Below are 13274 nucleotides of genomic sequence, written 5' to 3' on the forward strand. Positions count from 1 at the left end.
CTCCAGCGAAGGAGACTCCAGCACCTCTCTGGGCAACCTGTTCCAGTGCTCTGTCACCCTCACAGTCAAGAAGTTTTTTCTCAGGTTTAGATGGAACTTCCTGTGGTTCAGTTTGTGCCCATTGCCTCTTGTGCTGTGGCTGGGCACCGCGGAGAAGAGACTGGCCTCATCTTGTCGACATCCCCCCCCCTCCAGATACTTGTACACACTGATGAGATCGCCTCTCAGTCTTCTCTTCTCCAGATTGAACAGGCCCAGCTCTTGCAGCCTTTCTTCAGAGGAGACATGCTCCAGTCCCCTCATCATCTTTGGAGCCCTCCGCTGGACTCTCTCCAGTAGTGCCATGTCTCTCTTGTCCTGGGGAGCCCACAATTGGACACACTACTCCAGGGGGAGGCCTCCCCAGGGCTGAGGAGAGGGGCAGGATCACCTCCCTCCACCTGCTGGCAACACTCTGCCTAATGCACCCCAGGATACCTTTGGCCTTCTTGGCCACAAGGCCACATTGCTGCCTCATGCTTAACTTGTTGTCCACCAGCACTCCCAGGTCCTTCTGTGCAGAGCTGCTTTCCAGCAGCTCAGCCCCCAGCCTGTACTGGTGCCTGGGGTTATTCCTCCCTAGGTGCAGGACCTTGCACTTGCCTTTGTTGAATTTCAGGAGGTTCCTCTCCGCCCAGCTCTCCAGCCTCTCCAGCTCCCTCTCAATGGCAGCACAGCCTTGTGGTGTGTCAGCCACTCCCCCCAGTTTAGGATCATCAGCTAACTTGCTGAGAGTGCACTCTGTCCCTTCCTCCAGGTCACTGATGAATACATTGAACAAGACTGGACCCAGGACTGAGCCCTGGGGGACACCACTAGCCACAGGCCTCCAACTTGACTCTGCGCCATTCACCACAACCCTCTGAGCTCGGCCATCCAGCCAGTTCTCAAGCCACCTCACCGTCCACTCATCTAACCCACACTTCCTGAGTTTACCTAGGAGGATGTGATGGGAGACAGTGTCCAAAGCCTTGCTGAAGTCCAGGCAGACAACATCCACTGCTCTACCCTCATCCACACAGCCAGTCAGTCCATCTGAGAAGGCTCTCAGGTTGGTCAAGCACGATTCCCCTTTGGTGAATCCATGCTGACTACTCCTGATCACTTTCTTGTCCTCCACATGCTTAGTGAGGACCTCCAGGAGGAGCTGTTCCATCAGCTTTCCCGGGATGGAGGTGAGGCTGACAGGCCTGTAGTTTCCTGGCTCCTCCTTCTTGCCCTTTTGGAAGACTGGCGTGACATTGGCTTTCTTCCAGGCCTCAGGCACCTCTCCTGATCTCCAGGACCTTTCCAAGAGGATGGAGAGTGGCCTAGCGATAACATCCGCCAGCTCCCTCAGCACTCGTGGGTGCAGCCCATCAGGGCCCATGGATTTATGGATGTCAGGTTTGGACAAAAGCTCTCTAACCCGATCCTCCTCCACCAAGGGAGAGTCTTCCTTTCTCCAGCCTTCCTCTCTTGTCCCCAGGGTCTGGAATTGCTGAGGGCTGGCCTTAGCAGTGAAGACTGAAGCAAAGGCAGCATTCAGTAACTCTGCCTTCTCTATATCCTTTGTTACCAGGGCACCCGCCCCATTCAGCAGCGGGCCCACATTTTCCCTAGTCTTCCTTTTGCTATTGATGTATTTGAAGAAGGCCTTCTTGTTGTCCTTGACATCCCTTGCCAGATTTCATTCCAAATGGGCCTTAGCCTTCCTTGTCGCATCCCTGCACACTCTGACAACGTCCCTGTATTCCTCCCAAGTGGCCTGTCCCCTCTTCCACATTCTGTAGACTTCCTTCTTCTGTTGGAGTTTTGCCAGGAGTTCCTGGCTCCTCCGTGCAGGTCTCCTGCCCACTTTGCTGGACTGCTTACTCAGAGGGATGCACCCATCTTGAGCCTGGAGGAGGTGATGCTTGAATATTAACCAGCTTTCTTGGACCTGCCTTCCTTCTAGGGCCCTACCTCATGAGATTCCTCCAAGTAGGTCCCTGAAGCGGCCAAAGTTAGCTCTCCTCAAGTCCAGGGTTGCGAGCCTACTTATTGCCCTGCTCCCTCCTCGTAGGATCCTGAATCCACCATCTCATGGTCACTGCAGCCAAGGCTGCCCCCAGCCTTCACCTCTCCAACTAGACCTTCTTGGTTTGTTAGTACAAGGTCTAGCAGTGCACCTCTCCTTGGTGGCGTCTCCAGCACCTGGGTCAAGAAATTATCCTCAATCCTCTGCAGGAACCTCTTTGACTGTTTGTGCCTAGCTGTGCTCTCTTCCCAGCAGATGTCAGGGTGGTTGAAGTCCCCCATGAGAACCAGGGCCTGTGATCATGAGGCTACTTCCAGCTGTTGGTAGAAGGCCTCATCGACGACTTCTTCCTGATCAGGTGGCCTGTAGTAAACCCCCACCACTGTGTCACCCATGCTAGCCTGCCTTTTAAGCCTTACCCATAAGCTCTCAACTTGCTCTTCATCCACCCCGAGGCAGAGCTCCATACGTTCTAGTTGCTCCCTCACATAAAGAGCAACTCCACCACCTCACCTTCCTAGCCTGCCTTTCCTAACAAGCACATAGCCGTCCATGACCGCATTCCAGTCATGTGAACTGTCCCACCATGACTCTGTAACTGCAATGAGATCATGGCCCTGCGACCGCACACAGATCTCTAACTCTTCCTGTTTATTCCCCATGCTGCGTGCATTGGTGTACAGGCATTTCAGAGAGCCAGTCAAGCATGCAAGCTTCCCAGGAGAGGTGCAAGAGGATCCTCCATAGCCATGTTGCATGCTGTCTCCCCTGGCTGCATGCACCCGCTGGAGGCATCCTGACTTGAGTGGTGTTTTACTGACTACCCTGTCTCTGCACCACTCCCCTTCCCCCATCTTGCCTAGTTTAAAGCCCTCCTTACCAGGCTGGCCAACCTGTTGGCAAAGACAGACACGTGTGCCCCGCTTAGTGAGGTGGATCCCATCACTCTTCATCAGCTGTTGATCTTCAAACCGGGTCCCATGGCCATAGAAACCAAAGCCCTGTTGCCAACACCAGCGGCGCAGCCAGTTGTTAACTTGGAAAGCTCATCTACTCCTCCTCCCGTCCTTCCCCCTCACAGGCAGGATTGAGGAGAAAACGACCTGGGCTCCCACACCCTTCACCACCATCCCCAGAGCTCTGGAGTCCTGTGTGATGGTTTCCAATTTGCCTTTCGTGTTGTTAGCGCCCACATGGAAGAGCAGCAGAGGGTAGTAGTCCGATGCATGGACAAGCCTTGGCAGTCTTTCCATGACATCTCTTCTTCGAGCCCCTGGCAGGCAGCAAACCTCTCTGGACAAGAGGTCAGGTCGGCAGATAGGTGCCTCTGTCGCCTGCAGCAGGGAGTCACCCGCAACAATCACTCGCTGCTTCTTCTGGGTGTTCCCTCATGGCACGGGGTCTGTCAGGCCAGTTGCCTCCCTTGGAGCCGTGCCCAGCTCCTCCTCAGCTTGGAGGGCGCTAAACTTGTTCCTCAAAGGAACAAAGTCTTGAGGAGGAGTAAGAGCCTTTCTCCTTCTATGAGATATAACTGATCAACCACAGCACACCTTGCACAAGAGAGCTGTCTGTCAGCGCTAGGCACTCCCTGGAGCCTGACACCTGTGGAGCAGCACCTGCTGTGAGAAGGTCTGTCTGGGTTGAAGCTTCAGACACTGGGGATGCAGCAACTGCCACAGCCACTGGGGAATGTGCTCTGAACTCTCCTGCAAGCCAAGGGCAGGCGAGGGCTGCAGGCAGGCCCTGGGATGGCCTGGCACCAGCTGGACAGTGGCACGGGAAAGTGGCAATGCAGTTCTTGTAGTGCCGCTCGCTGGGAGACCGGCGGGCATGACCGGAGCCTGGTGGCACAGGAGGGAGAAGTGCCAGCGGAGGGTCGCTGCAGGAAGGCTCTTGAAAGGAGTCCTGGAGCGTTTGTCACACCACTGGTCTCTGCCCGTGCCTGTGCTTGCCATGGCCACTGCCAGCCTGACTTCTGGCACCGTGCAAGGGCACAGCTGGTGCCCTGCGTGCAGCAGGTGGCAAGGCATGCGGAGGCCAGGGAAGGTGTCCTCTGGGGAGAGTGAAAACTTCTCCTGCTTTCCTTCTTTGTATATTTACAAATGCTGGGCCTTCTGTGCTAGGGAAATGTGCAAAGTGTCTTCTTTGCTTCAGGTGCCAATACCTTCTTCCCCAACAGAGGTACTGCCTGGAGGCAGTGTTACTCCAGGCGTCCCTCAGGACTGGCTGCCCCTGAGGACACTGTGTACAGTGGCCTGGAGGTTGGCTGAGTATGAACCGTGAGGCTTGAACTCTTCACTTGGAAGGTTCAGCCCAAAGCCGGAATTGCTGGTGTGGAGGTTTCTGACATTTCTTCCTGGTTGCGTAGGATGATGACTTTTGGGGCAGAGGGTGGGGGTGGGCTGTCTTTTGTTTCCTGCCCCCAGCCCTGCAGGGCTCCTTCCACCTGCAACACTGGCTGCAGGAACGGACAAGTCCATTTCAGTGGAGGAACGGCACGTCTTCTGAAATGCCTCCGTAAATAGCTCCTCACTTCCACACAGCATCAGTAGATAACTGCAAGGCTGACGCTGTAGAGCCTGGGCTGTTTCTCGAATGAGGGGTCTCTAGAGTAGAGAAAGCTTTCCTTAGGGCAAAATTGAGAGCCAAGCTGAGTGCTGAGCCAGGAAGAAGTCTAAACCTCGGAGGTTTGAAAGCACTACTGTGTGAGCATATGAGATGCCTTGCCCTGCATGGACCAGCAGCTTTCCAGAGAGCCCGTCCCTGCAGTGGCTCCAAAGCCCCCTTCCCAGAGAGGAGCCCGGCGGAGACGCATGCATGTAAAGCTTGTGGCGGGCAGCTGGGGCAAGGCGAGTGGTGAGGGAGGTGTGTGACTCGAGGCTCCAGTTGTTCTTCTGAGACGGGTGCTGAGAAGTAGCAGCCAGCAAGAGGAGGGAGGGAGATTGCTCGGACTCTTGAACAATCTGCGGGGAGAAGAACATGAAGGGAAGCACATGGCAGAGGGCTGTGCTCCCCCTCACTCCAGCTGCCTTTGGTGGGCAAGGGCAAGGGCAGCGTCTGGTGCCCGTGCCCTGTCCCACCATGGCCCTCTCTCAGCCGCAGGGCTTGCTGATGGTGTGGGTCAGCAGAGAACAGCAGAGATGTGAGTGCTTGGGCAGCTGTGGGGAAGCTGTTAGCAGCTGTTTACATGCCTACAGCACTGCTGGGCCTTGCTGTCTTGGCAGAAAGCCACAGGCACCATGGCAAGGCCGTTGCCCAGCAGGGCAACTAAAGGGTGCCCCCAAAGTGCCAGAAGGGAGGGACATTGCTCACCTCCGAGAGTGGCTCCTGCGGGAGCAAAGCGAGAGGCTGAGAGATGGAGAGAGGGAGATGAGGGCCAGGTAAGAGACAAGACAAGTAAGCCTTGCTCCAGGAGTGGGCCTGTGGCCTTTCCGCGTGGTGCTGGCTGGAGCTTTGTGTTCCGGGAAACGCTGCCTAAGTCAAGCGGGTGCAGATGCTGACTGTGCCTCGAGTGGCAGCATGAGTGTGTGGAGCTTGGCCAAGGCAGCTGGGAGGTGCTTGGGGCGCTTGAGGCGGGGCCCCCACAGCAGGATGATGCCAGTGGCAAAAGAGGAAATGGTCTGGGCAAGAGAGCTGCAGGTGCTGTGTTTGAGCCATCTGTGTTTGTTCCTCAAAGGAACAAAGTCTTGAGGAGGAGTAAGAGCCTTTCTCCTTCTACGAGAGGTCACCAGCTTCCACCCCTCTTCAACAGCGTTACGATGTGCCGTTTCACACGGTACAGAGCCCTCCGGCAACTCCACTGCAGTGGGGGCTGGGGACTCCCGGAGCTGCACAGTCTCCGAGAATACCCTGTCAATCTCCTGCTCATCTTCTCGGATGGTACGCAGCCTACTAACTTCCTCCCGCAGCTCCTTTATCTGGTGATACAACTGGTCAACCACAGCACACCTCGCACAGGGCAGCAGACTGTCAGCCCAAGCCTCATGGAGAGGCCCCAGGCACTCCCTGCAGCCTGACACCTGTAGAGCTGCATCTGCTGTCAGAGGGGCTGTCTGCGTTGAAGCCTCAGACACAGCTGATGCAGCACCTCCAACAGCCACTGGGGAACGTGCTCTGCGGCACGTCATGACCATGCCCGGGGAAGGACACACCACTGCGCAAAATGGAGAGGTGCCTTCTGTGCCTTCTGTGCCCAAAGTGTTACAACTGAGGAGCAAACTCTATAACTCACCTAAGGAGTGCATTCAGGAACACTCCAACTATTGAACCAGCAAACTGTATTGGCCACAGAGCAGGCAAAGGCACTAGAAAAAGGTTAAGGCCAAGCTCCCTAAACTCTGCTCAATAAAAATTGCAGAGGGATGTCTTGTCCCATAGAGCCTGACTTTTCCTTTTGAGTGAGGAAATTAAAACTCCCAGTTGTACTGAAAACCACACCTTTGGGAGGAAAAAGATACAAAGCTCTGTGGTGTCAGTCATATCAAAGCTCCTCTGCCTGTGCCTTCAGTTTTTTCCACCTGTCCAAGCTGGGAACTGACCTTCTTGCCTCTTGTGTGTGCGCTTGAGCCAGCAGTCTCTCGGGAGGAACCTCTCAGGAATCGTCTGTGCGGACAGAGTCGAATTGTCATCCTTTCGCTCACCTCCCCACCCCCCATCCCCTCGTCCAGAACCTGGCCTTGGGGAAAAGGTGGTGTGTGGTGGTAGCGCTTGTCAAAGCTCTGTTCGTTAGTGCTGCTTTTGCTCAGACTTCTTGTGGTCCATCCATTCCAGTATGATGCGTTTGGCAGAGGCCGATATCAGATGCTGTGGCAACGATAATGGTCTTTAGCATTGATAGGCGCCACACAGGCAAGCGTGGGACTCAGGATGGTGCAGCCCGTAGAAGAGGGGTTTGCTCTGGGGGGCTCCCCAAGAGTTTAGGAACCCCGGCTGCACCACGGCCAGAGCCTCCACACTGTGGGGTTGCCGTAGCCTCATGAGTGCAGAGCATGAGTGCAGAGCAAACCTAGTCAGCAAAGGAGAAGGGACACCGCAGACTCACACTGCAAGCATCTAGATACCGTGGAATTTCGTACTGATAGCTGTTGAATGTGCGCACTGATAGCTGCTGACTGTGCGCACTGATAGCTGTTAAACGTGCAACTGTTAAACATGCGCACTGATAGCTGCTGAATGTACTGATAAGCATCCTGTTGACCATGCTGTTGGCATCCATACTGTTATCACCTAAGACCATCTGTTCCATTGTCCAGCCATGGTCTGGCACTGATTAATGAACTAAGCCCGGGAAGGATAAAAGGAAGTAAGCCACATACCTCTGTGTGGACTCGGACTGACCGTCAGCTGGTCTGCGGACCCGACAACCCACCCATCAGCGGGGACGGCCCTGATGCCAACTGCCAGGGAGAACCTGAATCCTCTTGGCGCAGCTCGAGCGTGGTGAGAACAATCCGGGGAAAACTATACCGGAGGGGTGGCCCATAAGGACAAGGAAAGGGCGAGAGCGGTCATTATACCGTGCACCCGAGAGCAGTCATTGTACTGTGCTTCCGTGGCTTAACCATAGAGCTCTGATATGTGTGTGTTTTTAATTCTTTACTATGCTTCTTAGCTTTGTTATACTTGTAGATTGTCTGCTGTTAATGGTTTAGTATTGTCCAGTGTCCCATCATATGTGTAGAACCGCTTAGATCTAATAAATTCTTACATCTGACAAAGAATGATCTCTGGAGTTCAGTGCAACTAATCCCTGAATACGAAAGAATCCCGGACGCCCCTCTAGTGGCACGCCACAAGCATCCACAGCTCTGATCCTGTGCTGCGCTCTCTTTCTCACCCTCTTGAAGCAAGCACTTCCTCCTCTGTGGAGCCCAGCTCCATACAGGATGTCTGTGGATCCAGTGCCCCCAGCCTAAGAAGTGTTGAACGGGAGGCTTGTGTTCTACAAGGGCAGAGACCTGTCCGTGGAGTACAGGGCAGAGGCTGGGCATACTAGCCCGGCAGTCTTTGCTGCCTTTGGCCAGGCCTGTGAAGCTGTTTCCTTGACGTGACGGTACAGAGGCAGCAGGAGGTAGACAGTGGGGTTTTGTGCCCGGGCTGCTGTGAGGACAGAGACATCTCGCAATGGCCAGGTGAAAGTGCAGCCAACAGAGCAGAGGCAGCCAACAGATGCAGCAGCTTGTGCAGCAGTTTCTGGGCTCTGCTTAGCTCTTCTGAGAAGCTCGTTGGAGATTGTGGGGACTTCTGCTCCCCCAGAAGGAGTTGCACAAAAATCTACTCTCTGAAAATGGTATGTCTACCTAGCAGGAGTTGCAGAAAATAGGCAGTTAACTGAAGGACACACTAAGGTTTCCAAACTGCAGATGCCTGTAAACACAGAGCCTCTAGCATTACAACACCCTTTTACACCTTCACCAATTCTGAATGCACCACCCCTCACTGAGGGTGCACCAACAGAAAACACTTGCTTCACTGATGCCTCAGCAAAAAGGATAAATGGTCAATGGCAATATCAGGCTGTTGCATTAGATATTACCACTGGCACACAAATAATAGAAGATGGGGAAGGCACTTCCCTTGAAGTGGGAAATAAATAGATCCCCAGTTTGGAGAAATCAAGATTGGCAACTATTGCTAGATATAGCCAGGAAAACACCTTTCAAGATGGGATGCGTAAAAGCTCATACCAAGGACAATCAACCAGCCACCAAGGGGAACCTAAAGACAGATGAGTTTAACAAAAATTAGGATAATCACATGAGATCCTGAGTGGTATCAGCTGGGAGAATGGTTACATCACAACCTAGGTCACACAGGTAAGGAGGCTCTTTACTTTGCTGCACAGAGTAAGGACTGGCCCGTAAACAGGAAACTTGTGGAACTATTCTTACAGAACATCCCCAGTGTAGATTAAAATTAGAAGCACATCGTCCTGCTAAAGCACTACCTCTTCATGTCAGTGAAGGGAAAACTTTAGGGTCTACATGGCAAAGTGATTGTTTTGCACCAGTCAAATCCTCTGCAGGATATCGATACAGCCTCACAGGAGTGGAAGTAGTCTCCAGCTTGCTTATGGCAACTAAGAGTCAAAAAGCTGAGGGGCAAAGTACAGTGGGAGGACTAGTGTTTTGGTTCTCAGATCTGTCTCCTCCTGATGTTATCCAAAGTGATAAGGGCTCATATTTCTCGTGTCAGGAAGTGCAAGACTGGGCAAGACAAGAAGGAATTCAATGGGTATTTCACACCCCACACTAGCCTCAGTCAAATGGGATGATAGAAAGGGCTAATGGCTTATTGAAAGAGCCTCAAACCACACGAGGCTCAATGGGATACGCGACTTCCCTAAGTACCCCATCAAGTACATAACCCACAGGGGCCCTCTGGAAGCCCTGTGAGCCGAGCACTCTTTGTCAGAACTAAACTTAGTGCTCCAGCTACTGGGAAAGGAGAACAGCCGACAACGTTACAGCCAGGACAGCCTGTGATGGCCAATTTACTATCCATCGGTCCTGTGCCTATGGCTTTAATTAAACCCCGTGGCCCACTTGCCTGGGAAGCTACTGAGAGCAGTGGTGCAAAACACAGAATTAGCGCACGATGCATTTTTCCTTCTTTTTCATAGGGTAATCTGTCTGGACTCACCCCGCCAACTCATGCTACTCTTATTTTCACAGGCTCAGTGAGTGAAGCCTACTAGCAAGACCAAAACTATTAGTACTGCTTATTTTTTTCCAAATTGCTAACCCCTAACAAAAAGGTACTATCCCAAAAAGGGCTGAATTCATCCTGAGGGAATCCTTTGTAAAATGAATTCATTCCAAATAATAGGTATAGTGGGAGGAATGATAACCCTAGCACTTGTTACTGATAGTATGGAAAAGCCCCCACAAAATGAAGGGTTTCAATCCAATGCAATCTTGAAACAAATACAACTCTTTGGCTCTTATCAATACCTCCTCAATCACAGCTTGTTTAAACAATCTGGGATCGACCGAGGGAACCCCGTTGCCTATCTGCCTCTGCTTCCCAAACTTAGAGGAAGATTTAAATAATACCTGGGCTAAAGGAGGGTCATTTATCCCCCAATTGGAAGCCAGAGATCCACTGTGGTGCAATTATAGCTGGCCCTCAATGCTTTCGGGCCTGACAGGTGAAAGCTGCACTGACCAAAGTGTGTACCTGGATGGTACTGCACGGGGAAGGAAGACCACCATGCCATGCACTACCATCCCTTGGGGGATCCCTTGTGCTCTTGACCAAGGGAGTTGAGAAGATCACTCACTGACATGGGAACGGTTGGAAGAACCTGCCCTATGGTGTGTGGTCCACCCCAAAGTCAAGGCACATGAATGTCCGATGCGCTGTCAGGATGGAACTCGGCCAATACCAGGAGAAGGGAAACAAACTAAATTCTCCCTTTGCCTAAAATCATGTCAGTGGGGAGGAAGAGGATCGTTATGGGGATGTGCTTGGAAAGGACCCAAACACTCTCACAACCCCCCCTCCTGAAAATCCTGAATGGAAGTGCACGCTCCCGTTGTCCTGTAATGCCTCATTCCATCCACTCATGACTTTTCCCCCCTTACGGCATGCACCAGTGCAAGGCTGTCTCTGTGCCAACAACTCAGTGCTTAATTTCACTGAGAAACTCTTTAGGGATGACTTTCAGCCCGCAGACAGCAAAAGCACCTTTGTAGCTGAAGGCAAAAAGGCAGCTGTGCCAGCCCCAAAGGGCATGGTTTGAGCATGCTCGGATCACACGCTACATACCCTCCTCCCTGCTATGCTTGTTGGCGTACAATGCTCATTAGCTTCCTCCTAAGTCATGTTAGCCAGGTCTCCCTGCCTCTCAAAAGTGGCGACGAGTGAACAGGGCAACTCTATGGCGAGACCTTTCACGTGGAGAAAAGGTTCGAAAGCGTTTGCTCTGAGGTTTAGAAGGGTGCTTCATCTGGGGAATTGCATCAGCTAAAACTCGAGAGCAAGTAGCGCAACTGACTGATCAAGGAGAAATACTGGCTAACGCCACAGCGACAGCCTAACTCTCCTAAATGAGCGTGGAGATGCGACCGCCCGCATAACACTACAATTGAAAACCACTCTGGGCCTCACGCTGTTGAAGGAGGGAGGAGTCTGTGCCTTCTTGAACATCTCCGGTGAAGACTGTTGCGTGCACATTCCCAACGTCTCCCAGCCACTCTCCCTGCAGATTATGCAAGTTCGGCAAGTAGCAGCTGACTCTGCAAGCATCCAGGATGGAATATACTCATCATGGCTAAATCAACTTTGAACTGATGGGCTTCCGACTTCCAGGATGGCTTGCAAGCCTACTCCAACCACTGTTCACTATTTTAATAACCATTATTATTGTAATAGTAGTAATTAGCGGTATGAAATCAGTAAGAATACGAGTTCTCACGCTCTCATAGCAGCCTCTTCCCCTGGCCAAACTGGAGGAAGATGCCACAATGGAGAGTAGATCTATAAAAGAGGCAATAACCACTCCATATATTTATGACACAGAGGCAAGAGGGGACCGCACCACCACTCTGTGAAAGCATTGGAGATTTGACTATGGTCATGGGGTGGAAGTGTGGCGGAGCGCAACTCCCCCCGCCCCTGATCGCAAGCCCAAGGGGTGGCGGAGTGCAACTCCCTTATCTCGGGCTCCAGCTGACCGCAAATAGCTGACAGTGCCCAGGACTGACCAGGAGGAACTAGGCCATACTGGTTGCAAACCAGTTTCTGGCAAAGGCCAGAAACAGGCATGAGATGAGCAAAAAGGGATACATTTTCCCCTACGCAGCATGAGATTGGCATAAAGGTAGCTTTCCCCACACGTGGCATGAGATCAGCAACAAAGAGACATCTCCACACCAAATACTGCATGACCATGAGTCAAACTCCACGCCGGTAAATAGTGCTGCAGCCTACAGCCCACTGAGCTCTCCTACACGGCAGCTGGATTCATGGTGGTGAACCTCCCCCTGAGGTGGCACACCTCTCCAGGTTACTCCTCGAGGTCAAGAGACTCCCTACCGGTGACAGATCCTCTGAGTGACTGAAACTTTCCTCTTCAAAGCTGAGAGATTCCTTACCCGAGACAGATCCTTGGTAAGAAAATAATGGCCCACGGAGACTTTGCAAACTGTAATCTTGGATTGGCTGTGCTGCTGAGACTTTGCAAACTTTGCTAAGTGTCTCTCAAACTGACTGTGCACATAATCCGTTGGACATAAACCATTGACTAAGTCTGGGACTAAGCAGTTTGGATAGCCAGGCAGTCCACTCTGAAGGAGTCCACGACTCACTGGAGGGTCTCCTTGACGATTCTGCCTCACACTGTCCTCTATGCAACAAATAAACAACTGAACCTTGCCATGAAATCTCATCAAACCACTGTTTTATTTAGCATTGAACTTTGTTAAATCACTATCTTATCTCAGTAAACATATTGCAGCTTCTCTCTTACAAGTGAAGTGCGTCACTCCTCACTCATCCGCAACAACCCTGAAAAACAAAGCAGCAGAGCATAAGAAGCTGCCCAGTCACTTGTAAAGTCGAAGGACAAGAACATTTCTTCCCAAGCAAAACAAGAAGGGATTAACCACCTCAAGAAAGTCAACAGCCTCCCTTTTTTTCTTCCGTTTGGTAACACCATCCGGTAGCAGGCAAGGACTACAGACCCAGGTTCAGAGCTCCCGTCTGGTTGGGACTATTGCAAGCAGACAAGCTACAGATAGCAGTAATCTAACAAATTGGTCTCAAAGCAGACACAGCCTGAGTCCAAGCAGAAAGAGGCCGTTCCTTAGAGAGCTGTCGGGGATGTGCAGAAGGAAAAGCTGTTGCTCAGGGGACACCACCTGGGATACAGGTGTTGGAGGTCTCGCGCAGCTAGCAGCCAACCGTCGCTGGCCTCTCTCAAAAGCGCTCACAGGAGGTTTTCTAAAGCAAGGGGTAGGTACTGCAGCCAGCCTGGCTCTGAGTGTGGTGAAAAAGAGGAATCCGGCCCTGAAGTGGGAGCTAGTGGCCCCTTGGGGACTGTTGACCATGGCCAGAGGACGTTCACTAGGCAACAGTGGGCCTCCTCAACAGCTGCTACTTCCACAGGACTCATGCTCTACACCGGCGGGAAGCAAGCAACACAAAGGACACAGGAGCAGGAGCAGGTTGAGTTATTGTACAGGACTGTGTGCTCTGGGCTCTTGTGCCATGGTTACTGTCTGCTCTCAGGACA

At 52.4% G+C, this 13274-nt stretch overlaps 1 protein-coding gene across 9 annotated transcripts in view; it reads right to left on the minus strand.

The window, feature by feature from the left end:
• The window catches only part of LOC138061525 (uncharacterized), a 273086-nt gene that overhangs the window by 216536 nt on the left and 43276 nt on the right, over positions 1-13274 (minus strand). The gene's annotated exons all lie outside the window — the stretch shown is intronic.

The sequence above is a fragment of the Struthio camelus genome, chromosome 18, assembly GCF_040807025.1.
Source record: "Struthio camelus isolate bStrCam1 chromosome 18, bStrCam1.hap1, whole genome shotgun sequence".
Taxonomy (NCBI): domain Eukaryota; kingdom Metazoa; phylum Chordata; class Aves; order Struthioniformes; family Struthionidae; genus Struthio; species Struthio camelus.